The sequence below is a fragment of the Corvus moneduloides genome, chromosome 25 (genome assembly GCF_009650955.1).
Source record: "Corvus moneduloides isolate bCorMon1 chromosome 25, bCorMon1.pri, whole genome shotgun sequence".
Lineage (NCBI taxonomy): Eukaryota > Metazoa > Chordata > Aves > Passeriformes > Corvidae > Corvus > Corvus moneduloides.
Window position 1 is genome coordinate 2,418,152 of NC_045500.1, and position 26,835 is coordinate 2,444,986.

The 26,835-nt window shown below is 51.6% G+C and overlaps 1 protein-coding gene and 2 long non-coding RNA genes across 4 annotated transcripts in view; 2 read left to right on the plus strand and 1 right to left on the minus strand.

The window, feature by feature from the left end:
- Positions 1 to 26,835, plus strand: part of LOC116455711 (protein CEPU-1) — a 355,205-nt gene that overhangs the window by 178,507 nt on the left and 149,863 nt on the right. The window lies entirely within an intron of this gene.
- On the plus strand, positions 3,065 to 11,208 carry LOC116455719. Its single transcript, XR_004244455.1, has 3 exons — positions 3,065 to 3,076; positions 8,764 to 8,768; positions 11,108 to 11,208. It is a non-coding gene; the product is annotated as an uncharacterized LOC116455719 (long non-coding RNA).
- On the minus strand, positions 21,365 to 23,446 carry LOC116455718. Its single transcript, XR_004244454.1, has 3 exons — positions 23,043 to 23,446; positions 22,084 to 22,254; positions 21,365 to 21,976 (listed from the first exon to the last, which is right to left on the minus strand). It is a non-coding gene; the product is annotated as an uncharacterized LOC116455718 (long non-coding RNA).

The following is a 26,835-nucleotide window of genomic DNA, read 5'->3' on the forward strand; positions in this document are numbered from 1 at the left end:
CAAAATGAAACTTTTTGCTGGGAGATTTTGCACAACCCACGTGGGATATCCCTGAATTCCCCAAATTGCTCAGAACATGTTTGCACATGTCATTGCAGGGGGAAGGCTCTGCAGCCCGGCTCTTGGAATTTCTCTGTGCTGCAAGATCGTGTGTAACCTGGTGGATTTTATCTGCCAGCTTCTTCTTGTTGGGAATGGTGGCAGAGCCTGAAATAGAAGCCTCTGAAGTGATGGGACAGCAGGGTTAGCATGAACCCATCTCTCCACAGTCACAGAGTCCTGCTCTGGAGTTTCCAATGCTGTTGTATGTGCAAATTAAAGCCATGAGGTCACAGAATCATGGAAGGGTTTGGGTTGGAAGAGTCCTTAAAGATAATATAGTTCCATGCCCTGTCATGGGACACCTTCCACTATCCCAGGGTGCTCCAAGCTCTGTCCAGGCTGGCCTTGGACACTTCCAGGGATCCAGGGGCAGCCACAGCTTCTCTGGCAACAAGTTTGCCCTCCCTAAAAGGCATCATAAATCTCCTTTGTGTTTTCCTGGGCTAAATGAGTTCAGGCAGGAGAGCAGGTCCCAACCTCCCATTTTCTACTGCTTCACTTTGCAGGCTGGAGAAGGGCGAGGAGAAGGCTTGAAGGTCCCCTTCGACTGAGGTTAAAAACATTAAAGTTTTGTTTGTCCAAACCATTTATCCCATCTCTTCCAGCAGTGCGTGGCTGGGATGCCTCCAGCCATCCACACCTTTGAACCCCCCAGTCTCTAATTCGATGCAGACACCTGGCAGCTCCTGAAACATGTATGGGAGAGGGGAAAAGACAAAGGGAGTCCTGTTAGAGCTGCATTTTACATCAGGTTGCACCAAACCCCTGGATTTAGCTCTCCTCGAACTTGAAGTTGGCAATAATTGAAGACCAGCTTTGGCAGCTGCTGTTCTGACATGATATTGCTGCTAGGTGTTATGAAAACCACTAGAGCCAGAAACCAGTGCAATATTCTCTGCTTGGAGTTTGAGCTTTCAAACATATGAAGCATCAATCTCTCGCTAGCGGCTCCTCAGCTATCAGCTCCTACAATCAGGTGGAAAAGAGTCTTTCAAAAGTGCTTAGTTACTGGAACAGTACAAATGCTTTCTGGACCAGTAAATGCTTCCATGTATTGGTCCCAGACCATGATTAGGATGATAAAAATCTGGTCCCTGAGAAAATGCACTGCCTGGATGCTCCTACTGCTGAAATGTCAAAATAACCAGGAGGGTGAGGAAGGATGCAGGGCCCTGGGATCAGTTCTCTCCCCCTACGAGGCTGCTTCCAGCTGTGGTCTTGCTTTCATTTTTATTCTCTTAGTGGCAAATGAGTGATTTTCCCTCTTGATCTTTTAATGTGAAGTCTTTGTTCTTGAATCTATGAATAGTCTGATCCCATTGTTCTCACCCCATGGATTTATTTTTAAGGTTTAGGGTGATTCAGGCTGTACCTGAAATTTTTAGAGACATGGATGATCTTTGGGGCACATGGGGGGTCAGACATACACTTGGGTCTAGCTAGAAAATGTAGCAAGTTCATTAATCCTTGTTTGATGTTGCTAGGATCATAACTGGACTATTTTAATTAATTGAATGAACATGATCCATGTGTCTGAGTGCAAAACCAGAGTTGGTGTGGCTTGAGCTCTGTCTTCCCAGCCTTAAAAATCCAGAATCCAGCCCTACATTGGATAATCACTGCTACAAGCATCACTTTTAGATATTTAAGCTCGTATCAAACCTTTGTTTGTGACATTGTCACTGAAACTACGAGTTACACCTTGCAACTGCTGCGATTTTATCACTTATAATGGGAATTGTGGGCTTGAACCCCCCAGGATGATGATTTGGGGGCTGAGGATTGTTGCAATTTTAGCAAGAGCTTGGTGCTTGTGCTTTTGAGCATCATGTGCTGGGTGAAAACAACATTTTATTGATCTCCTTGCATAATTGTGGGTTCAGGGGGCAAATAAGCCTGGAACTTTTTGCTTTTAAAAGTTTCGTGGCTGGTGAGTGATGATGTGGGGCCAGATCCAGTGGAAAGAGCAAACTAACTCTGCCAGGGACCAGTTTCCTGCTGGTAATTTGGGATCCACAACAAGATCCTCTCAACCCTGTCCCTAAAGCAACCATGGGGGTTAAATTTCCCCGTGTGACATCACAGTGAGTTGGCTTCATTTATCTTGGAAGGATGTAAAAGGTGGGGACGTTTTCAATTGAAGCCATCTCCATTCTCAGCCCGTTTTGCAGGAGCTGTTTTACTGGTGCTGTGACATGATATCAATAACAATGAGGTTTCTCGCTGCCTGCTCTCGTTGTTTATGGAAAGGAGTTTCAGAAAACATATTATTATAGAGAATAATGGATGGGCTGTAGGGAGACAAGGAAATAATTGCATTGAGGGGGCTCGAAAACATCATAAAGCCAAGAATGGAGTTTGCTTGGACTCTGATGTCACAAGGTCCCAAGGACTAAACTAATTCTCCATAAATCTGTGCAGCCCATTTAGACTTACGGGATTTCTTTTCTTCCCTTCTCTGCTAGATTTTTTCCCCCCTCGTTTCTTTTGGAGAAACACCACAGAGGAGATGGAAATGAATAAAAGCCACCCAATCCCCAATTACGGTGATTAATTATCCGTTTGTGTTTTGTTAGCACCTATAGATTCTCTGTCAGGGGGCTGAGAGTCATCCAAGCACAGACTAGAAAAACATGCAGCCTTTTTCTAAGGAGCTTGGAGCTTTTTAAAAAAAGGAATTAATAAATATTAAAAATAAAAACAACTAAATAGTTAAAAAGGAAAAGAAAAGGAGCTGCTACAGAGTTGACATGCAGATCAGAAGTGTTGCCAGCACTCTGACTGCTAAAACCTTTGCTCTGGGTTGATTTCAAACTGCCAGAGGGCAGGGCTGGATGGGATATTGGGAAGGAATTGTTCCCTGTGAGGGTGGGCAGGCCCTGGCACAGGGTGCCCAGAGCAGCTGGGGCTGCCCCTGGATCCCTGGCAGTGCCCAAGGCCAGGCTGGACATTGGGGCTTGGAGCAGCCTGGACAGTGGGAGGTGTCCCTGCCCATGGCAGGGGTGGAATGAGATGATCTTTAAAGTCTCTTCTGATCCAAACCATCCTGGAATTCTATGAATTTTGGCTGCTGTTGGGAAGATCTCAAGTTGTTAAAGCCATTAATTTATGAGTAGAGCCTGTTTGAAGTAGGTTGTAAGAATAAGTCCCTTCCTCTCAGGTGCTGTGGCAGGAGGGAGCTGAGAGGGCAGGATTGCCCTCAGTTGTGCTTTTGGGGGAACATGAGATCCATCCAAGCACGAAGTTGAAAGGATTTGGGCACCTCACTCCTTCCCCTGGGGGAGATCCACATTCCCAGTCCTGAGAGACACAGGGGAGAGCAAGCATCTTCCCAAAACTGGGCTGAACATTTCCCCTCCAGTGGTGCCCCCCCTGGAAATCTCAGATTGCTACATCACCAAACACCCCTTGACCGACCATTTCCCAGGGACGTTTTCCCTCTCTTTTCCAGTCAGTCATTCCCCCCCGGCCGTGTAATTTTTATTTGCATTATTTCAGTCTGGGGGAAAATTCAGAAAATCAGGACTTTGACCAGTTCTTTCAGAGGGGGAATGAAAAGGCCTTTCCTGCCTCGGGGAGGGGTTGTTTGTTCCAGCCTGGAAGCATGGCATTATAATTATCATGGGATTAAACTGAAGGATTAAATTGGTGGTGACTGGTCATTACACTTCCATGGGCTTTCTGGGATCTGAGGTCAAATTCAGGATGAATGGGACAATTTAGATTCCCTGGATGTGCTGGTTGTGTTATTTTTCAGTCCTGTTTTCTCCACGTTCCTGGATTTTCAGATCCTCCATTAGTTCAGTATGGACTGGTGCTGGTTTAGCTCTGTCATAGCTGCCGAAACCTGGGATGACTTTCCAAGGGGATCTGTACACCTGCACCGCTCTGGAAGATTCCCTGCGGTGGGAACGGCTCCACACACTCTCCCAACCCCAGCACTGCCAATGCTGGGTGAATAATGGCTTTTAAAATTCTTTTTCACAGCTTGGTTGGTGGCCAGGGCAAAGAAACAACATCGACTTGAGGTCACCTTGGAGAAAAGTGGGGAGCTGGGTTCCTTTCAGTGACATCAACCCAGTGTTTCTGTCAAATCCTAATGAAGCAGTTCATGCAAACGTGGAAACCAACCCATATGCTTCACTCAGTGTAGCCATTTTTTAACCTTTTAGATAAATGTCAATTTTTTTGGAATGACAATGACATTTCAAGTGAGAGATTGAAATGTAACACACAAGAAACATCATCCACGAGATGTTTTGACTTCTCTGCAGCTCCCTCCTCTCCCCGTTCTATTTATTTTCTGCGAAAACTGTTCGCTAAACCTGACTTGAATCCACAGATAGTTTTGGTTCCTGAAAATGACATTTTCTAGCAAACACGCCGTCAATCGAAAACAAAAAGAAATCAATCTTACAGGCTCTGCTCACCCTTGGTGCCAGCGCCAGCCCTGGGCTTTGCAGCACATCGTGTAGCTCAGAACCACTGGGGCTGGGACATGAGGGTCTCCTGACCCTCTCTGACACGCAGACTTCTTGCTTTTCCCGCTTTGCAGCCCAGGAATTTTCCTTTTTGGATCAATTGCTGTGCTTTGGTGGCTCTCTGCAAGGCTGGGGGGGAGCAGTTCAGGGCTTGGTTGCCATCCTTGTTGATGAAATGCACCAACCAGGCTCCTCTGCAATCAAAAACAAGATCAGAGAATCCCAGAACGGTTTGGGTTGGGAGACACCTTAAGGATCATCTTATTTCAAGTCCATGTCAAGGGCAAGGACACCTTCCATTATCCCAGGGTGCTCCAAGCCCCATCCAACCTGGCCTTGGGCACTTCCAGGGATTCAGGGGCAGCCACAGCTGCTCTGGGCACCCTGTGCCAGGGCCTCACTGCCCTCACAGCCAGGAATTCCTTCCCAATATCCCATCTAACCCTGCCCTCTGCCAGTGGGAATCCATTTCCCTTGTCCTGTCCCTCCAGGCCCATGTTCAAAGTCCTTCTCCAGCTCTCTTGGAGCCTCTTTAAGTCCTGGAAGGGGCTCTAAGATCTTCCCAGAGCCTTTTGCTCTACAGGCAGAACATCCCCAGCTCTCCCAGTCTGGCTCCATAGCAAGAGTGCTCCAGCCTTTGGAGCATCTCCGTGGCCTCTCTTGGACTTTGTCCAGCAGCTCCATGTCCTTCTGGTGTTGCAGTCCCAGAGTTGGACACAGTGCTCCAGGGAGGTCTCACCAGAGTGGAGCAGGGGGGGACAATTCCCTCCCTGGACCTGGTGCTGCTGGCGCTGGGAATGCAGCCCAGGACAGGATTGGCTTTTGGGCTGGAAGCACACATTTTGAGGTCAGGTCAGATCTGAGCTGGGAAGCAGAGTGTCCTTATCACACACGAGCAGAGCTCTGCATTAGCATCGTTAGGGCCTTCTCCCCCTGAGGTAACGGAGACACGGGGCGGGCAAGCGTCATCCAGAGCTTACACAGGATGAGCCGGGATTGGGAGCAAGATGCCGGCTCTGACTCAGGAGAGCGATGAAGTGCAAACCTCGAGTACTTCATCACTCAGGCTCTTGCTTAACTGCTGGCTTCCGGATCAGTCCGTGCCCACCTGATTCCCTGAGTCACCGTCTAGAAAGGGATAAACGCTTCTTCTCAGTGTCTCATCCAAATTGTCCTCCTTCAGCCCCTTTATTTTTGTCTGCTGATGGTATTGAGAAAGAAAAGCTTCAATTTGCTGAGTGGGGAGATAAATCAAGTTTTCCCTGTGCTGCTTTGCTTCTGTTTTACCCCAAAGAGTGCGTGGCTTTCACAGAATCATAGAATGCTTTGGGTTGGAAAGGACCTTAAAGCTCATCCCATTCCACCCCCTGGCATGGGCAGGGACACCTTCCACTATCCCAGGGTTCTCCAAGCTCCATCCAACCTGGCCTTGGACCCTTCCAGGGATGGGGCAGCCACAGCTTCTCCCAGCAATGACCTGGGGAAGTTGCTGCTGTGGGAAGGTCCCGGGGTGTGAGGGTGCCCCTGTCCCCCCTCCTGCTGTCAGGTTGGTGTTGAGGCACACAGCAGGGTGTACCCACATCACCCGCTCTGTCCAGTGTGAGCTCTCAACCTTCTTACAGCCAGGGAAAATTAATGGCAGGCAGGTTTGGAAGGTAGATTATTTCATTATCATCGTAATTGGTGCTTATAATTAGTTGTTACTCTGGCGTGTGATGTGCCCTGAGCTCTGCGGCTGCAAAGTGCAGGAGCAGAAAGGGAAGGCTATTTTTATTTTATTATTAATTATGGCTGTTGTTTATTTTATTGGATATTTATGCACTTGCTGTTTCAATCAAGTAACCTCAGCTCGTTTGGCTTTGCAGCAGGCAGATGGTTGGGCTTTGCCTGGCCTGGCTCTGGTTCAGCCTGGGCTCTGCCTCCTGCTCTTCGGTCAGCCGTGCCTCGCTTTGCCCAGGAGAAAATTTGGAATAGCTCTGCCTGCCTTGCTCTGTGCTTGGGCTGTGCATGCACAGAAATTGCAAACCCCGACATCACCGATGCTGGATGCAGATCCCTCACTGGGGATCCAGAGAAGCATCGCTGCTTCTCCCGGCGGGGACCACCGTCAGCCCAGGCGTCTTGCTGGAGGACAGAAGCCTCTTGTCAAAGGCAAATCACCCTGGAAAAGCCGCAGATATTTGCTCTGAGTCAGGCAAAGGGCCCTCTTTGTGGTGCGTCAGCCTTTCCCCGCTGAAACAATAAAAGGCCTTTTCCTCGTTAGCTGACGCAACCCAACAAAGCGCCATTGATTTTGGTAGGTGCTTCATCAGTGACAGGGAGGCAGGGATGGGGTTTATGACCCCACCGGCTTTTCCAGGCGCCCACGGACATGCGGTTGGGTTTTAATGAGCACTTCGGGCCACAAAGTGGGTCAGCGCTTTCATCTGCTCCGCCTTGCCCCCCCTCCCGCCGGCTCCCTCCTGCAGCAGAGCCCCGGGGAAGTCACCGCGCGGTGGCTGCCGCATCCCGGGGCTGGCCCTGCCTGCGCTTGGGGCGGGTGCCAGTGTGGGGAGGGGTCCTGCTGAGCCGCGGGGCTGGGACCTGCTGATGCGGCTCCCCACGAATCCCGAGCTTTGTGCGAGTGGCCGGCGTGGTGCGCTTTGAAGCCTGAAACCTTGAGCGCTTCAAACGGGCAGAGGACAGGAGGATGATGTATGGGAAATTAATATCTAACGGGGCTAAAAATTGTTCTCGATGTCGCCCGAACTCCCCTGCCCAGCTGAGCTCTATTTACTTTCATCCCATCCAGAGCATTTAGCACAAAAGAGACCCCTTACACCCTTAATTTCCGAAAACACAAAGCCTTCCATTTCACTGCATCCAGCTGAAACCTTCCCCTTTTCTCTTTCGTTTTCCGGCTCGCTTTTGAAACCCTCCTCTCCCTCGCTGCAGCCTCTCAGGGGATGAAGCAGCAAAGTTGGGAAAGGAGAGCAGGTCGGTAACCCTTTTGTGGCCGGTTTGCTGCAGGGAGGACATCCAGAGGCCTCCCACATCCCTGCCTGTGCATTAGCGTTTGCGGGAGCAAAGCCCCGCCGGCACCACAGGCACGTTTAGCACCGGTCAGTGCACGGTGCAGGATTTGTAACTGGAAATTGGGATGCTGGAATCTCATTTATGTCGCAGTAGGGGGATAGCAAGTGAGAGCTGCCTCTCTGGCACAGAGCGGAGCACCCCGGCGGAGCTGTTTTGGCCGCAGGGCGGGGGAGGGAGGATGGTTTCAACATCAGGGCACCAGCCCGAGCCCGGGGGTAACCGGGTTCAGCCCTGGGCTCTCAGGGTCACGTTGCTCACCCACCTCTAGGGTTTGCACCCCGTCTCCTTATCAGAGTTGGGAATGAGTTCAGGGAGGATTGCCCCACGCCGAGTGGGAATGGTGTGGGCTGGAATGAGCCTGGCATTTCATACCCCACCCCTGCATGGGCAGGGAGTGCCTGAGATTATCAGGGCTGGGTGGGGGGAAAAAACAGGAAAACAAATTATGTTTCAAAATACAGCCAGGAGATTTTCCCAAGCTGATTTGCCGGCCCTCCTTTATAGGTCGGTGCAAAAACACCAGAGGAAAAGCAGTTCTTTAGTGTTGACAGGTTAGAGGTGAGTGTTCCTGGGTGATCTCCCCGGGAGCATCCCTGTGCCGAGCGACAGTCAGGGCTCGGGCAAATGGGATGGGTCCAGCAGGGCTTCAGGAGGCGGCTGCAAAGCAGGACGGTGCTGGCAGCCAGAGCCCGTTCCGTGGTGTTCGATCCCGATACTGCAACCGCAGGGTCCCATCGGGCGGAGGTTTCGACTTCCCTGTAAACACAGCCTGGGACTGGTGTGCCGGCATTGTGAAACAGGGAAGGGTGGGATCAGCTGTGCCATTCCAGCTTCCTGGCACCCAGCTTCGCCCCGAGGCCTTTGACTGCTGCAATTTTATTAATACAAGTCCAAGAGGTGTGTGAGTGCCCAGGGTGGAGATGCTGTTCCCACTCCCTTGCGCCCCGGTTGTGCTGCAGGTGGGGCTTGGGCTGGGGGTGCTGACCCTGAGCAGGGACCTCCCCTCCACAGCTGCTAGAAGGAGGCAGGAATTGCAGGTTGGGGGTGAAAACTTGTTGCTGGTGTAAGGGTTGGGTGTTTTTTAACTCTGTACATATGCCCAGAGAGGTTGTTGACTCCTTACCCTGGAAGTGTTCCAGGCCAGGTTGGACAGGGCTTGGAGCAACCTGGTCTAGTTGGAGGTGTCCCTGCAGGGTGGGAAACTGGATGAGCTTTAAGGTCCCTTCCAACCCAAACCATTCTGGGATTCTATGACTCTCTAATTTTATATGTATTTATGTGCGTGGAGTTGTTGAGGTGCTTGGAGGCTCCATGTGCCCTATGGGGTGACACCACAGTGCGTTTGGGTCCCAAATGTGCCCTGAGAGCCCAAGACTGGAGTCACAGGTGTGTGCAGGACATGGCTTGGTAGGGTGGTGCCTTCTTGCTGTGCTGTTCCTCTGCACTGGAGTGAAATTCTGTAGTTTTCACCTTTTGTTGCTTCCCAGCAGCCCCTGGAGAGCCCCTATTAGCAGCACTGGAGGTCTGACATCTCCTCCTGGATATGAGCTGGGATGTGGAGCTGACCTGCCTCCCCCAGCCTCCGCAGGGACAGATTAACGTCACCCCAGGGGTGTCCCTGAGCAGGTGCAGGTCCTGGGCGTGTGTCCCTGGCCGTGGCACGTGGAGCAGCTCCAAGCCCAGCATCTGTCAGCAGCGGCAGATCCGCGTTGCCCTGCGAGACCAGCGGCTCCCGAGCCATCCCTGCAAAGCTGGGATGTCTTCCATGGCTGGAGGGCCTGATCCTCAGCTGGTGGAAGCTGGCACCGTGTCACCCAGCAAACGGCCCAGCTGCCCATCCCCGAGCAGCCAAACCTGCTGCAGCTGAGGGCCAGTTGGAGCTGCTCCCCTCTTTCTGCCTCCTACTCTTTTCCTCACTTCTCCCTTTTAATTCTCTCCCCGTCTGTTCATCCCTCTCCCCTTCTGTTCATCCCTCTCTATTCTCAAGCCATCCTTCTTTTCCTCTGTGAGGAAAGCTTGGGGAGGAAGGGAGGAAAGCGGTCCAACTCCACCAGTGTTTCCAATACCCTTCCCTAAAATCTCACCAGGTTACATTATGCTCTAATAGACTTTAAGCCAATCTGCCTAGTGCCACTGCAAAGGTCAATTAAATTCACCCTAAAAAATTTACTCCTGGCTCATTATACATTTGGAAAATGAGTTAGAAGCACAAGCTGCCCCAGAGGTTTCTGATATTTTCCTAATGAACATGTCTCCTAATGGGAAGAAATGAAAGAAAACCAACACCAAAAAAAAAACCTCACAGCGATTTGAAAGGAACATTTTGCTGGCCCATTGGAGAGCGTGGAGCAAGGCTGAGTGTAAGGCGAAGAGGAGGAGGGATGTGTGATGCGATGTCTCAGCGAGGTCATTACACCCGCCAGGGGAATTTTTTTAAGGAATTTGTTTGCCCAGGCATTTGGGCAAGAGCTTTGACCTTGTGTCCATGCCCGGCCCCGCTTGCAGGGTGCCGTGGGTGGCTTGGCTTCGCGCTCCCGAGGCACATCCACGTTGGCTCTGACTTGGCGCACTCACAACCCACCCACGGCATCCTCACCCCGGCAGTGCCTGTGGGGACTTACAGGCAAAGGAGGCAAAATTAATCAAGTGAATGATTAATTGCGAACTGTGACCCGGCTCGCTGAGAGTGACAACTTTGAAGGGCTTTTCAGGCTGGAGATGCTCAATGTGAAAGGTCTTTGTGGACCCTGAGAGTTTTTTTTGGTTTGTTTTTTTCTTGAGAGAGTGGTGAGAGGGCTCTTGAAAGCCCTGTGCCTTTGAGGGCACAGTCATTTACTGCTCATCAGATTTCCATCCTCATTTCTAATGTGTAGATCCAGGCAGGTGCAGGACAGAAATAAATTCAAAGATGTTCACTGGTCCTTTGGGCACCTGGCTGTGGGTGCTCTCCACAGTGCCCAGGATTGGGTTGATTTGGAATCCATGTCAGTAATGTCAAGGTTTTGTTACATACGAACTGGATTTTGAATTTAGAATTTCATTTCCTGCCCTGCAAGTGGAGCTCCTCTGTGGGGAGAAGTGGGGGAAGCAGAGCAGCTCACCAAAAGATTTGCTAGGTAGAAATATAAACCATTAAGAACCAGCTAAGGTGCTTGGAATTAAAATGAAGCAAACCAAGGCAATAAAAGCACAAACGTGACTTTGTCAAAATCAACGTGTTCCCACGGGAAGTTTTAGATTTCAACAAAACAGCACTTCTGACCAAACAAACAGCCCAAATCCCTTCCTTTTGTGCAGGGATTTAATGGCCTGGGATGGTTTGTTGAACAGGACTGAACGTGTAACTTCCATTGGTACAGAGATGCCACCACTGGGTGTGCTGGGCTTCACCCCACCCAGGCTTAGTCACTTGAATCATAGAGATCTGGTTTAACTTGGTCATCTGCCAGCCAGGGAAGACCTTCCAGCACCTTAGGAGGCTCCAAGAGAGCTGGAGAGTGACTTTGGAAAGGGGCCTGGAGTGACAGGACAAGGGAGAATGTCTTCCCACTGGCAGAGGGCAGGGTTAGATGGGATATTGGGAAGGAATTGTTCCCTGGGAGGGTGGGGAGGCCCTGGCACAGGGTGCCCAGAGCAGCTGTGGCTGCCCCTGGATCCCTGGCAGTGTCCAAGGCCAGGTGGGATGGGGCTTGGAGCAGCCTGGGACAGGAGAAGGTGTCCTTGCCCATGGCAGGGGTGGAAGAAATTGTCTTTAGGGTTCCTTCCATCAGAAACCCTTCCATGATCTGTGTTCCTCACGGAGAGGGCAGTTCATCCCCTCCTGCAGCAGGCAGTTACAGGATGTGGGATACCTGGATTCCAACCCTCACCTTGTGTCTGGATGAGAAGCCCAGTCTAAGGACCACAATCTAAGCCAGGCTGTAACTCCAGGCTGAGCTGCTGCTTTTTTCCAAGAAGCTGCTGGGAATTTTCTTGCAGTGCTGTTTTTTTGGCACGGGGAAAAGCTTCAGGGAAACTGAAAGCCTGGGCATAACTCCCTTCAGTTTGTCTTTAATTACAGCTAGGGAAGAGGTGGTAATTACAACACACCTTTCCCTTGCACAGTTCCTCAGGTGGAATCAGCGCTCAGAAATATGCATACTAATCAGGAGCCCGGGCTTTGCCAGGGTTGCTGTTGTGTTGGTTGGGATTGAGCAGAGCGAAGCTGCCCAGATGGCATCCAGGATCTGGCTGGCAGAGGAGGCTTTGCGGAGCGACGAGGACAGGGAAAGCTGTTTTCTCCCTCTTGCTACGGATATTAGGCAGGAGCTGGGGACAGCGGGATGGTGCTTGCAATGTCAATTATTAGCGTGTTTAGTAAATTACCTAGTAAATTGGCCCTTAAAATTTCCAACTGCGTGTCCTCTCTTGCACTCCAAGCCTGCAGCTGAGTTGTTTACACTCTTTCAGCGGGGAAGATGGATCAGCTCTGTCTCAGCTTCTGGGCGTCTTGCAGAGAGGAGCCTGAGCTGATCCTGCACGCTGTGCTGGGCTGGGAGGCGGAGGGAGGGCCGTGCCCACAAGTGCAGGAACCCTCACCTTGGCCCAGCTTAAAGCTGAAAGAGCCGTGACGGCGAAGGGAGGACCCCAGGAATCCGTGTCCTTGCCATCCACACGCATCCACGGGCTCGCAGCAGGGTCAGTGCTGTTTGTGTGTGACAGCATCTCCCGTGGTTCTCCTGATTGCCTTCCCTCTGTGCTCTTGTTCTTGGCGAGGGCTGTGCCTGGTGCGGCGCAGAACCGCTGGCACTGGGGGATGAGCTTGTCCTCCTTTTCTCACAACAGCAGGCTGAGGGAGAGACTGGGAAAAGAGGAAAGCAGGTGTCTGTGTGATGGGGAGGGAGAAGGATGCTCTGCAAGCTGCGTGAGATGGGTGAAACAGCGCTGGAGAGACTTGGCCGTGGTCTGCTGGCCACTGCCTGCTCCATAAGCCGACCTGGGGAATTTACCTCCCTCAAAATCTGTGGTTAAATAGCTGGGAGATCGCTGTGGATGAACCTTAGGGATGCTTTTCCCAGCGAGGGCAGCCCCACTGATGGGGCTCGTGCTTTGCCCCTTGCTGGACTGGTCTCAAAGCTGGGGGAGCACAGGCAGGGTGATCTCAGGTCTGCCAGAAAAGCTGGTCCCATGTGCTTTTGGGCTAAAGCTGCTCAGGGTCTGCCTTGGGACCTGCCCTCTGGGGTGGGGAGAGCATGGAGATGAAGATCTGGCTTTGGTTGGGACTGATCCCAGGCCAGAGCCTCTTCTTCCCCCATTTTTCCCATTCTGCTAGCTGGGATGTGCATGCTCTGTTTTCCATTGCAAGGCACATTTTCCTTCTGTGCATTTCCACCTCCCCTTTTGCCTTTTCCTGTGTTCTGGAAAGGTCAGCCCATATCTGGAAAGTGCTTTAAATTTGCACAGAGAGCCGGGGGCAGGAGGAGAGGGGAGCGTCGTGCTGCTGCAGCTCCAGCCCTCTCAGAGGGAGGTTTGCTGCTTATTTTGCTACTTTTATGGATGGATGGGATGCAGGACTGCGTGAAAACCCACCTGGAACCTGAGGAAATCGCCTTTGCTTAGCAGAAATCCCCCAAAGCACACAGTGGCGGTGTTGTAACCCCGCTGGCTGTCGCGAGCTGCTGTCCCCACTCCAGCCTCAGCTCTTGGGGTACATCAGCCTCGTCCTTCCTCTCTCCCCGGGGCGATGCTCACCTCCTCCAGCCCGCTGCTGTCAGCCGAGCCTCGCCCCCGCGCTCCGTGTCCCGCTGAGCGGGCAGAGCGTGTCCCACCCGCTCCCCCTGCCCGCCGCCTCCGCCGCATCCTGCATCCCTTGCACTTTTCCCGGGAGCGCGGGGGACGCCGTGGCCCGGCGCCGTGCCCCCTTCTTGTCAGGCCCTTACCTTGCCTGTCAGGCTCTGCCTCCTCTCGCCGGGACCTGATGCTGCTTCATTTCTGTTTTAATTTTGCTGCGGTTTCGCGACAGCCACCGCGGGGTCAGGAGTTACAGAAAGGTTATTCGTGAGTGATGGGTATTGACATCCTTAACAGCGCCCTGACCCCATCAGTCTCGCTCTGTTCTTCTTTTTCCTTACACTTGCCCTGGTTTTTTTCTTTTAAATTGGCCTCTTTCATGCATAAAGCTGCTTCATCACATTTTTACCCAAAGCTGCAGCCGGCGAGGCAGGAAGGGAAGCGTTGATTTGCCCTGGCTGGCATTGAGGGAGGCTTTCATCCTCTTATTTTCATATCCCAGTAACCTCGTGTGCTGCTTTTTGCCCTCCCCGCCTTTTTCCCTGATCTGCCAGTTCATCTTTCCAAATGTCCACCTGGATTGTCGTGCCTATTCCTGGGGCTGTCGTGGGGGCTCCCACAAACAACCAGCTCACCTTGAGCAGTGGCCAGGCTGTATGTTGGAGGCTCAGCAGCAATTCCTGCTCCTTTCCCACACTCTGGCTCCTTGTGAGATGGATTCCACCTGCAAACAGCAGGGAGAGCTTGTCCAGGGATGTGCACCAGGCTATAAAACACCAGCACAGCAATTCAGGTGCAGCCTGAGATGCTCTGGAAGAGCTGACAGTAGGCAGATGACAGAATTTCTACTCCGAAATTAAAAAAAAAAATAAAGAAGCCTTATTTAATTTGTTTTGATGAAAGAGAGTAGCTTTAGATGGGATATAGGAAAGAAATTGTTCCCTGGAAGGGTGGGAAGGCCCTGGCACAGGGTGCCCAGAGCAGCTGTGGCTGCCCCTGGATCCCTGGAAGTGTCCCAGGCCAGGTTGGATGGGGCTTGAAGCACCCTGGGATAGTGGAAGGTGTCCCTGCCCATGGCAAGGATGGGACTGGGTGAGATTTAAGCTCCCTTCCAATCCAAACCATTCTGGGATTCTAGGATTCTGTATATCCCAGTGTTTCCCCCGGTTGAGGCTCATGGCATCCCCTCCTTGCTGCACCTCATAAACCCCAGCCTGGCAGCCCATCACTGCTTCATCTGGCCAGACATAAACCTTCACACAGACTGTTTGGAAATACGGCACAGCTCATTTTGAACGTGTCTTATCTCCCCGTTGAGGAGCTGTTGTGGCTTAGCAAGGCTGGGTTTGCCTCCCTCCCGCAGCTCATCCTCATCTCCACTCCCATCCCAGCGCTCTCCTTCCCTCCATCCCATGACAAGCTGCCGTGACGTTATCAGATGCTTCGGCACTAAAACTCCTGGCACGCAAACTTCTTTTTTTTTTTTTTTTTTTTTTTTTTGGCTTTATTGTTGCATCCATAAAACTGGCTGGGAAAACTGCTGAAGCAGTAACCCTGCTCCGTTTTAAAGGCAGCTGCAAATCAGCCCCACTCCCCGGTGCAGCACTGAGCTGGTTTTATGAGCCCTAATTAAACAGGATCTGCCCTGTGGTCCAGCTTCCACCCAGCCTATCTGAGAGATGGGATTTAATGGTTCGGGTTATGGATCTGTGTCCATGGGCTTTGGTTCCCCTGGAAATGAACTGCAATAGGATGGGGAATGGATTAAGGTGAACGGAAACAGCCCGTGCAAAGCTGTACATCAGGTGTGTGTTTTGTCTTAGCTGAAAAATGCAGGCTGGGGACTGAGTCAACCCGTTTTTAGGGCTGGAGAAGGAACAATCTGGCACTGTTTTGTGACGCTGAAAAATGGGAATGGGCATTAAATACAGGACATACTCATTTCTGAGAGAGCGCCAGGGCTGTCGCCACGCCTGGGTTGTGCCTGTAAAATACCAGGGCAGAGCAGGGTTTTGGTACCTTCAGGCTGCCTTGAGCTGGGATCCTCCTCAAAATGGGATGGCACGGGCTGTCCCTTTGCTTGTTTTCCTGTGGAGATCTTTTCAAGGCTTGTGTCTCCTGACAGTTCTTTGTGGTGGCATCTCTACAGGAGAAGCCTCACGGCCCTGCTGCGGCAGTAGGAGGGAGGTGCTGGCACCCGACACTTGACAATTTCTTTGAGCCCTTGAGTCTTTCCAAGAAAGCAATTTCTTTGATATTTCTCTTGGCATTTGAAGAGGGGAAAAGGTATTTCCCACATACACTTGCTGGTTTTAGCCTCCCCTTCTCTGAACTGATGATTTCTCTCTTTGTGAAAGTCAGCTGCATCTTACAACCCATGAACAGGGCGAGGAGGGAGCTGGGGAGGAGATTTTGCAGTACAGGAGCTCTGTAGTGGTATCCATAAGGATGTTGGAATTTTTCATGGCACGGCAGCCCGAGAGGACCCTTCCAGACAATTCCATGCACCCAACACTGGGCTCCCACAGCTGTGTCATGCACAAGCAACAGTGAAATATCAGCAGCATCATGGCTGGGCTTAAATCTTTACTGAATCTCCATTTTTCTTTCTTTAAACGCTTACAGAATAAATGGAATTTATAATCAGAACCCATAAAATCTCTGATTTATGATTCATCTTGATGACAATATTTAATAACTCGTGTATATTTTATTACATCTTTTTAATGCCCTGTTGTGGAATTTTACTTAGGCATTTCACCCTCTATATCAACCTGTCTCAGCACAGATGGACTGACTTTTTTGCCTTGGGCTGACGGCAGAGCCAAACGTGCTCCGGGCTGGGCTCTTCCCAGGACTGCCTCAGTCTGTCCAAGCGGGCACAGAAAGCAGCGCTGGACATCCAGCCATGGTCCAGCTTCTTCCAAGATCTGCTGCCCACATTGCAGATCTGATGCTTTTCCCTGCCTAGGCAGCTGTTTTCCAACATCCCCAGCCAAGTTTTGGTGCAGGTGGGGGGAGAAATTCCACTGTAGGGCCTCTCTTCCATCCTCAAGGACTTTTTGCTTGGAAACGCGGAGCTATTTAGGTTATTGCTCGAGTGTGTTCTCCTCTGGAGAGCACTCCCTGCCTTTCTGGGACCATTAGTGCAAATTAGCTGCTGCATCCCATCATCCCCCAGCCCGCTGCACCCAGGGTGCCGCTCCTCCCCCGGTGCTCGCACGGGGAGGGGATGCTCGGAAGCACCAGAGCTGCCTTCTGGCTTGGTTGGAAAGCAGCAGCTCCCTGCATCCCTCCCTCCCACCTGGCTTTTGTAACGGGAGCTGGAATGCAGAGAAACGAGGGATGGGCAACAGCTTGGGATGGATGTCTTGCGGGGTTGGGGTGTGAGGGGGGCTTGTGTGCTTTCTTAGGCACCTGCAGCCTGTTTTGGGTGTTAAACCCGTGCTGGCTCAGGGGCAGGTCATGGCTAGAGCTAATCCTAGGAGGGACTGCAGGCCTGGGGCCACATCACCCTGGTGTTAGCCTGGTTTTTTGGCAAGCGAGCCAGGAGTGCGTGTAACATCCATATTCCTCCTGCTGAGCGTGGTCCGGTGGTTTGGTTTTTGTTGCTCCTCTAAAAGGACGATGCCCCAGCACTAAGCTGGTGCTCGAGCAAGCCGGGGCGAGGGGATGGGGTAGCAGGAATTGCTGGGAGCACACGGGCCCGGGGCTGGCAGACACCCCAGGAGCTTGTTGGGAGCGCCTATGCAGCGCTGGCTGTGCTGACAGTCGCTGCCCATCCATCCGGCGCTCCCGCCCGCTCCCATCGCCTGGCTGCTCCTGGCAGGAGCCGGCCGGTGGAGCAGCCAGGTGGAGAGGAGGAAACGGGGCGAGACACCAGCACAGCCTCCCCTGTGCTCCCGGCAGCCGTCCGCATGGATGGGCAGCGGCCAAGGGCCCCGGGCTGGCCAGGAGGGGCTGCGGGGATCGGTGGGACCTGGGGGACAGCAGGAGAGGATGCAGAAGGGAGGGGGGAGAGGGTGGAAAGCAGCCAGGTGGAGAGGAAATAGCAGCATAGCATCAAATCTCTATTTTTTTTGGGCCTCCAACAGCAGAGGGATGTGGAGCTGCTGGACAGAGTCCAGAGGAGGCCACGGAGATGCTCCCAGGGCTGGAGCCCCTCTGCTCTGGAGCCAGGCTGGGAGGGCTGGGGGTGCTCACCTGGAGAGGAGAAGGCTCCAGGGAGAGCTCAGAGCCCCTTGCAGGGCCTAAAGGGGCTCCAGGAGAGCTGGAGAGGGACTGGGGATAAGGCATGGAGGGACAGGACACAGGGAATGGCTTCCCAGTGCCAGAGGGCAGGGCTGGATGGGATATTGGGAAGGAATTGTTCCCTGGGAGGGTGGGGAGGCCCTGGCACAGGGTGCCCAGAGCAGCTGTGGCTGCCCCTGGATCCCTGGAAGTGTCCAAGGCCAGGCTGGACGGGGATTGGAGCAACCTGGGCTAGTGGAAGGTGTCCCTGTGTTTCTATGTCTGGGTTTCTATGATATGTAGGGTTCTGCTTTTTTTTGGGTTGCACTTTTTGGGTACAGAGAGGTTGGTTGTTTAATTTTGGAGCTTCAGTGTGGTGACCCTGTGCTGTCCCTCTGACAGGGAGCACTGCAACCACTTGGCTCTTGTATGGAGAAGGCAGAAAAACCAAATACCTGAATTCCATGTACTGTTGTGCACCCACCAGTCTGTTGGTCCTGGGTGCTGATGGTTCCTTTTGAAATGAACAGAAGAATTCAGCCTCCTTCACAATGTTTTGACAGTTTTTTGGGTTTTCTTGTTGGTTGTTTTTTTTTTGCAGGGCTCAAAACCGTTTTGCAAAGAACTCTCAGGGCTGGATGAAATGTTTGTGCTGGGAAATCAGCCATCTTCAAAAGGGCTCCTTCTCCCTTGCAAAACATTTGCAGAGTTTTCATCTGTGCATTTTGGCTCCTCTGATACAAGGCAGGAATCATCCTGGGAATTGTCTTCCCGATGGTTATTTTGCTGTCTCTGCTAGGAAATAGAAAAAGGCAGAAATGAGAATAACTTCAGCCAACCAACAGCAAGAAAACATCCTCTGTGCTGCAGGTTGCTGGGCTTGGATGGTTTTGGTCTAAACGAGGTCATCGATCCCAAACAAAAACCTGCCTGGTGTGAGTTGAGTGGCTGAGATCTCAGATCACAGGGGTTTGGAGGAACTTTTGCCACCCTTGACTGCCCCAGTTTTCCCTTACTCGCTGCATGCCATTGTTCAAAATTCATTTATTTCCTTATTGAACGCCATAACCAAAGAGGGTTTTGTAGAATCGAAGAATCACAGACTGGTTTGGGTTGAAAGAGACCTTAAAGTTCATCTCATTCCACCCCCTGCCACAGGTAGAGACACTTTCCACTATCCCAGGTTGCTCCAAGCCTCGTCCAACCTGGCCTTGAGCACTTCCAGGGATGAGGCAGCCACAGCTTCTCTGGGCAACAGAGATTTTAAAGCTGCATTGCTGGCTGGGAGGAGCAGGATGATCCCTGTGCAGATTTGAGCAAAAATAAAATGTCATTGGCAGGATAAAACTCCTTTCCTGGAAGTTTCCAGGTGGAGGTGACTTCCCAGAGCAGGCACATGACAAGGTTGGGCTGCCCCATTCCAGCCCTAAATTATACTCTAGCAAAGGAGGAGAAGCCTCCTGAGGAGGTGGGAAGGGATCACAGTCTCTAAAGACCTTCTGGACAATGTTGGAAATGAAGAAAGGCAATTATTCCAGGTCTCCAAAGGCGGTAGGACAAGGAGTAGTGGCCTGGAGCTAAGGAAGGGGAAGTTTTCTTGCTTGGCCATTAAGAAAGGGCCCCCCCGTTGGGAGGGAAGGGGGAGAGTCCCCGGGGAGGGAGCGCCGGCGCCGGCCGCAGCGCGGAGATGGGATGTTAATGGAGGTGATGAAGGGAGAGATCTTTAGACAACACAAGAGGTCAACCTGCTGACCCGAGCCAGCTCTCTCCTGGCCCTACAATCTGTACGGTGCCATGATAAATTCCACTTCTCTGACTTTACTGCGGGCGCTTTATCGCTCGACTTAATGGCTGGGAAATGTCTTCACTTGACTGCTCCATTCAGACGAGAGGGCTGTCTGTGATCCTCGGGCTTAAGCAACAATTCACTGACGGCGAAGGGATGATGCCTTTTTATTATCTTCCCTCTCAGAGCCTGGACTCGAGGTCCTGGCTCCTCTTTGCCACTGATTTTTCCCTTTCTGACCTTGTTCCATCGCTGCTGCCTTGTAGATTCTCACAAGCTGCCTTTGGGAGCGCGTGTTTGGAGTTTCCATCCTCTGAGTTCTGATTTGGCAATGGTTCTGTTCAGTCAGAGATGGGTGGGTGGTGTGGGGCTCCCCAAGGGTGCCGTGACCCCTTTGGATTCCAGCCTGGAGAGCAGGAGTCAGGTGTGGGGGAGGATGCTGGCAGCAGATGTGTGTGGTACAACCAGCCCTCCTGTTTTTATTGCAGGTCTCAGTGGTCTCATCAGAGTTGATGTTTTCTTTAATGTTACTGGCACCGTGCAATTGCGGAGGAATCCAGGCTTTGGGTGAGCAGCAGCTTTGAGATGCTGGGGTTGCAGGAAAAAGTATGGAAATACTGCTGGAATCTGCCAGCTAATAAACCCAGCCCATCTTAATTATGACTGTTTTTATTTTAGAGGTCAAAAGGAAGGTTTGGGGGGGATCTAATTTGGAGCAGTGGCGGTATGGAGGTGCTCCCAGCGGGAATTTAGGAGTGGAATGCTGTGCGGTGCAGGGTTGTGGGGATGGATGGGTGGCCCTGTGTTGCAGGGAGCTTCAACTCATTCCTGGAGCGAGCTGGCCATGCTGGATGATTTAATTCAAGCAAATAAGGGAGAGATGATGTTTGAGGCAGAGCCAAGGCTGGTGGATGTGTCCCTGGCCTGGGACAAGCAGTGTGTCCAGGAGCGATGCCGCGGGGTGGGGGTGAGCGGGTGCTGGCAGCGTCCTTCCAGCTGCCCCCAGGCTGTGCTCCCCACGGAGCCTCCACCTTTCCTTGGATAAACGCCGAAGGAATGTGTGTCCCATCCCAGAGGCTGTTACAGTAAATTGTGAGCGGCGACGGGGGCAGCAGAGGAACTGTCGCCATCAGTGGCTTTTCGTTAATCTGATCCGAAGGTTCCCGCTGCGGATGTGGCTGGAGCCGTCCCTGCTCTCCCTGCCAGTGCAAATGGAAACGTGCAGGCTCCTGGTGCCTCCGTCTGGATGGAGGGAGACAAGGGAGGCCGATGCAAGAGGGATTTTCCTGTTTCCACCTGGGCTTTGTGCTTTTGCATCTGCATCTTTTTGCTTTGCTCCATTTGCACATCCCCAAATGCACATCAGGGCATGGCGAGGAGGGATGGAGAAAGCCACCTTTGGAATTCTGGCTGTGAATCCTAGAATGGTTTGGCTTGGAAAGGACCTTAAAGCTCACCTAGTCCCATCTCCTGCAGTGGTCAGAGACATCTTCAACTAGACCAAGTTGGTCAGCCCTGTCGGTCTTGCATCAATGCACATTTCCCCACAGAAAGTGCCTTTATTGCAAAATTCCTGGGATACTTTCCTTCTTTTTTTAATTTTTCCGTTGGTTTTTGTTGCTCCTCTAAAAGGACGATGCCCCAGCACTAAGCTGGTGCTCGAGCAAGCCGATTGTCTGGAAGGAGCTCAGTGGTTTGGTTGTCTGATGGCTGAGCCAGGAGTTGTCCCTGTTAGACAGGGGGACCTGCTGGGAGGCAGTGGGAAGCACCAAACCCCAAACCCCAAAACCCACTGGAAGGCTACTTGCCATGTTGTGTCCCATCTACAGGACACAGATGACTCTTCCAGGAGCCAGGAGCTAGCTGGAATGTCCTTGCACTAGGTGAACAGGGGGGAAAAATAATCCATTCCATGAAAATTTTACTTTTGGAAGATTTCTGCTGAGACGGGGAAGTTAGAGGATATTTTCTTTTTTATTTAAACATATATATAAATATGTACACGTATATATATTTGAGTTTCAGCGGCTTTCCATTTCCTAGTCAGCTCTCTGCACGATGCCATTTCTGCAGGCACCAGATGACTTTTTTTCCCCTCAGGAAATTTTCTAATATCAATTTAATTTTGACTCTCACAGCTGCATCTATTCCGCGGGGAACCTACTCTACGGCCTCGCCAAGAAAGTGTTTCCTCTTAGCTGCGAGTTCATTTTCCAGCTTTAAAACATCATTCAGTCATTCCTAACGAAAGGTATAATCAACTTTCAGGCTTCATGGCTTAGCTGAGCCCCTAATGGAGATGGGGATCATTCCTGTAAGATCACTCCGGCAATGGCTCGGCCCTTATTTCCCATGGCAGCTGTGCTGGCCCCTTGCAAAGGATGGATTTCGCTGGATGGAACTGCACCCAGAGGGATTAGAGCCAGTCCAGGTGGATGCAGCTCCCTGAGTTGCTCCCTTGGGATGCATTCTGGCATCCCACAGGGATTTGCTCCTTCTCTGCCGTTGTGGCTCCACAAATCCTCCATGGCTTCTGCAGGAGCAGATGACAAAGAATTTGGTCCAGCTTGACTTAAAGAAGGAAAAAAACCTAAACCCAAACAACAAAAACCCCCAGCAAAACCACAGTTTGTGCCCCACCTGATTGTAACTCCATGCCCACATCTGCTCTGTGTGAATGTTCTGGGAGCACCAAAGGGGAACAGTCTCTGTTTTCCGTGCCGTGCTGTGCAGCAGGAAGGGTTGGGGTTATTCCAGACCTTGCTGAATTCCACCATGGATACGGATCCGTACATCCCCTCCTGTGCCCACCTGCCGTGGAAATAGGAATGCAAATAGCACCAGGAAAACAGGATCAGGTGGGAGTAGGGAGCAGTAGGAGACCTGAGAGGAACATCAGGACTAGCTGGGCTGCCTTGGGAATGGGGAATGTTAAATAAGGTCATGGAGCACTGGAGCTCCAAATGGGACCCCACAGAGCAGGGTGGGATTTATTCCACTGAATGTTTGCCCAGCCTTGTGGAACAGGAGCCCTGTGCTGGTCTGGGTGGAGACAAGCCCTGGAAATCATGGAATAGGATGGAATGGAATAAAATGAGGAGAGAATTGAAAATAAAACCAAATAGAAATGGAATAGAAGAAAGAATAGAATAGAATAGAATAGAAAACAATGGAATGGAATAATTTAGGTTGGAAAACCCCTCCAAGATCATTGAGTCCACCTGTTCCTCCAGCACTGCCACACCCACCACTGAACCAGCTCTACACAGCTTTTAAATTCCTCAGGAATGGGGATTCCACCAGTGCCCTGCTGCCAAAAAAAATCGCCTTGGGGACCCTGGCACACTCTGATGTGCCACAGGGCAGGGGAGGAGCTGTAGGGATGAACCCACCCCGCAGCCAGGGCTGGATGCTCTCCCTGCAATGGGCTCTTAGGTTTCCCCCACGCTGTTCAACCCTGAAGTAGCTTATGAAGCATCAAAATGACAGAAATTGGGAAATAAGCAAAACCTCCAAATCCTTCATCTCTCTCCCCAGAAAAAGACCCAAACAGATGAGCCAACAGAAATTTTTAATTGAAATGTTTGGGTACAAATTACCTGACAATCCAAACAGAGGAGTTTGGAACCAGCACTTGAGCTTCTCGTTCAGAAAATATTGAAGCCTTGCGAGCTGACACTTTGAGAACTCCCCATAAAGCTTCGGAAGTGAAAAATTAATCCGGAGTAACCTCTTTTTCTGCTTTCCAGAGGCAGATTGGCTTTTGATGAATGCTTACACCGCCTCAATAGATCCCAGTCAACCGAGCCCGGCTCTTCCCCGTTGCATGGTGGGGATCCCTGGAGCATCAGAGGGTCGGAATGAGCGTGGGGCTGCTCTGGGTGTAAGCGATTGCTCCGGATACCTGGCGCATTTCCATTCCTACCTCCTCTCCTTTTGCTGTCCCTGTCAATCCACGTCCATCATTCCTTCTTGCAGCAGTCAGGTGTCTGCTGCTGCTGCCTTTTATCCCTCTGAATCTACCTCATGAGATTAGGCATGGAACGGAGAGTTGTAGCATATAATAGCAGGGCTGTAATTACCTGACGAATACGGTGTAATTACACCGTGGTAAAGCTTTTGGATAACCTCACCGCCTCCCACTTGTCCCTATAACTGGAATTTCTCTACATTTCAGCTCTTAACGTTACCTCCATCTCCAAAATTGTGGCTTTGGCTTCCCGGTCACCATGGAATGGTATTTTTAACATTCGGTGGCACCACTGATTTTGCACTTACACTTTAATTAATTTGCAGCTATGGAGCCTTGGAGTTGTAGGAGTAGAGTGAAAATTGCAGGTGTGGGAAGCGGAGCTGTGGTGTAATCACACCACAAAAGGGCAATCACACCCCTCAAGCTCAGCATAAAGCCACATTAGAGTTTTGGTGGGACCTCCCTGGTATCTGTTGGCATGGGTTTGGATGGGCAGAGGGATCTGAGCTGCTGCAGATCCCTCCATCCAGGTGCAGACAGGTTGGACTTCTTACTCTGTACAGCTCCCTGACAGGAGGGTGCCACCGGGTGGGGGTCAGCCTCTTCTCCCAAGGAACAAGGGACAGCTCAAGAGGACCTCAAGCTGTGACAGAGAGGTTCAGGCTGGATATCAGGTGGAATTTCTTTATGGAAAGGGTTGTCGAGCATTGGAAGCAGCTGCCCAGAGAGGTGTTGGAGTCCCCATCCCTGGAGGTGTCCAAGGAACACCTGGACATGGCACTCAGTGCTCTGGGCTGGGTGACAAGGTGGGGATTGGTCACAGGTTGATCACCTTGGAGGGCTTTTCCAACCTTAATGATTCTGGGATTACCTGAAACCTCCTTCAGTTACTGGCTGTAGAACAGCATTTTCCCTGATCCATCCTGCTTGCAGCTTCGAGCACCTCAGCCCAGCCTGGATGTGGCCTGGTGGCACTGCTCAGCAAACTTCATCTTGATGAGTGACCCGAAGCTAATTACCAACCTCCTTGCACATTTCCATCCCCCTGACTCCAGTAAAACCAGCCCAGCCATTTCCCTGCCTTTTGGAGCTGCTAGTTGGGATACACAGACAACAAGCACTGCGACATAATGGATTTTTATTATTATTAGGCTCCCAGCGCCTGTTTCCCTGTCAGTATAACAGGGCTAATGAAATGTCCCCACCGCTCATGGGGCTTGGGAGGACAATTTGGGCTGGATCTCCGTAGCATTTGGAAGAGGTGGAATGCTGGTTGTTATTTATTACAGATCTGGTTTACTTAGCCCTGGGTTTATTGAGTCTGTCTCCCACCCGCAAATGCCGACCGCAGCTCCCAGCGCTGCTCCCGGTGCCAGGGATCCTTCCTGTTGCCGCTGAGTTGCCAGCTGGACTTGTTGTGGACTCCAGCTCAGGACAGTGGGCCAGGTTCATCCCTGGTGTACCATCATCGACTTCAATTAAGCTACGCCAGGGAGGAATTTGGCCCGCTCCCTTTGTGAGCTGTGCGCCAATGCCAGGCGAAAGGCACGGTGGGTGCCAGCAAGGGCTGTGGCAGCCCCATTTCAGCGTGGGACACAATTCCTGCACCTCTGTCTGCTGTGGGACACCAGCATCCACTGATGGGCAGGGAAAGGGGAATCCAACAGCACGTTCCTTACAGGACTTCACTTCTCATGGAGTTCCAGATTTCACCTCCCTGTCTTGTTCCTGGACTGCCTGGAGGTAGACAGGGAGAAAAACAGCAAGAAGGGGGGGAAAAATGGGCAGTGGAGCCTTAAGTAACGTGAGGTCTGACTCAACGCTGAAGAGCTGCTGCTCTGGATCACACCCAATTTGCTCCTTACATGCTTGTAACTGGCATCAGAACATGTGCGTAGAAGCAAACCCTTGTTTCCTGGAGGCAAAACTTACACCTGCTTTACTCACATCCCTCTCCTTAACCCTGGATCCTGGGCACCACAGCCCCAGCTTCAGCTGGGTGGGTGACAGTCACTCTGCAGCATCACCTCAGCCACCCTCTGGGCAGCATTGGACCCTGCTGATATCCAATATCCTCTTCCCCTCGCCTCCCGCACGCTGCCCAGAGGCGGCCGCTTCCCGGGGAGAGAAGTCGGTTGCCTGGTTCAAAGCAGAGGGAAACTTTCTGTGCTGGCAGATCTGGGGCAGAGTTTTAAGAGTGTCTGTGTTTCCTCCCGCTCCGTCTGAAGTGAGGGACATCCAAGGATGCAGCCCTCGGCTTTCATCTGCCTCACCGCAGGCATTGCGAGCTGTTCTCTGAGTCCTCTCTCCTGGCTTCGTATTTCCTGGGCTGCTTTAGAGAGTGGCTCTGGCTTTCTAAATGCAGGGGCATTCTAAAAAAATACATATAATTTATTCCAAATGCAACAAAACCGTGGCTTTTAGTGTATCCCTTCACCTCGGTCTGCTGGGATGTAGTGGGGTGGGGTTGGTTTCGTGGTGGGAAGAGGTGGATGTTATGATGGGATGAGGTGGGTGCTGGGATGGGATGAGGTGTTGCCATGATGGGATGAGGTGGATGCTGTGATCAAACTGATGCCATGAAGATTTTTGCCTTTTCTTTTATACCCCTGTTATACCTTTTTACAACTTCTGTATTCCCAGTGCTTTTTGCCTACATTCTTGGACTTGTTTGTCAAGCTGAGAGACTAAACATTTTAGAAGCTTCGTATCTAGGGATCAGTGTGCCCCAGACCCCAAGGTCCTCTCCAGAACACATTCTGTAAAGCGAGACAGAACCATCCAGGGAAGGTTCCTTGGGGAGGGGGGCTCACTTGAGCCTCTCATTGGGGAATCTTTGATAGATCTGCTAATTAGTAACACCTATAATGATATACCCAATGTTGGGGGGAGGGAGACAGAGACAGACTCTGCAGGGTGCATCTCGATGCATATGACCTGGACGTGTGCACCTAAGGATCCTTAAAAATAAATACCGAGGTAAAATCCCTTTTCCCCTTCTAACCGTGTATGACTCTTGATTTTTAGACCAGGAAAAGGCATCAAAACAAGGTGGGTACATGATGGGATGAGGTGAGATGATAACGGGATGAGGTGGGTGCTGTGATGGGATGAGGTGGATGCTGTGACGGGATGAGGTGGGTGATGGGATGGGATGAGGTGGGTGCTGTGATGGGATGAGGCAGAGCTGCCGGGTGCAGAGGGATTTATCTGTGGCTCACACAGCTGGAGATTTGCATCTCCCACCATCCCCTCTGCAGAGCTGCCACCCTGTCCTTCTCAGCCCTTCTCCTCCCCGGGGACTGTGGGGCCCTTTTGTGGCCGTGGCTGCACATCTCGGGTTATCTCAGGACACGGGGTGCAGGGAGCAGCAGGTTTGATGACAGCAGGGACACGCATGGAAAGGCTGTGGTGCAAAC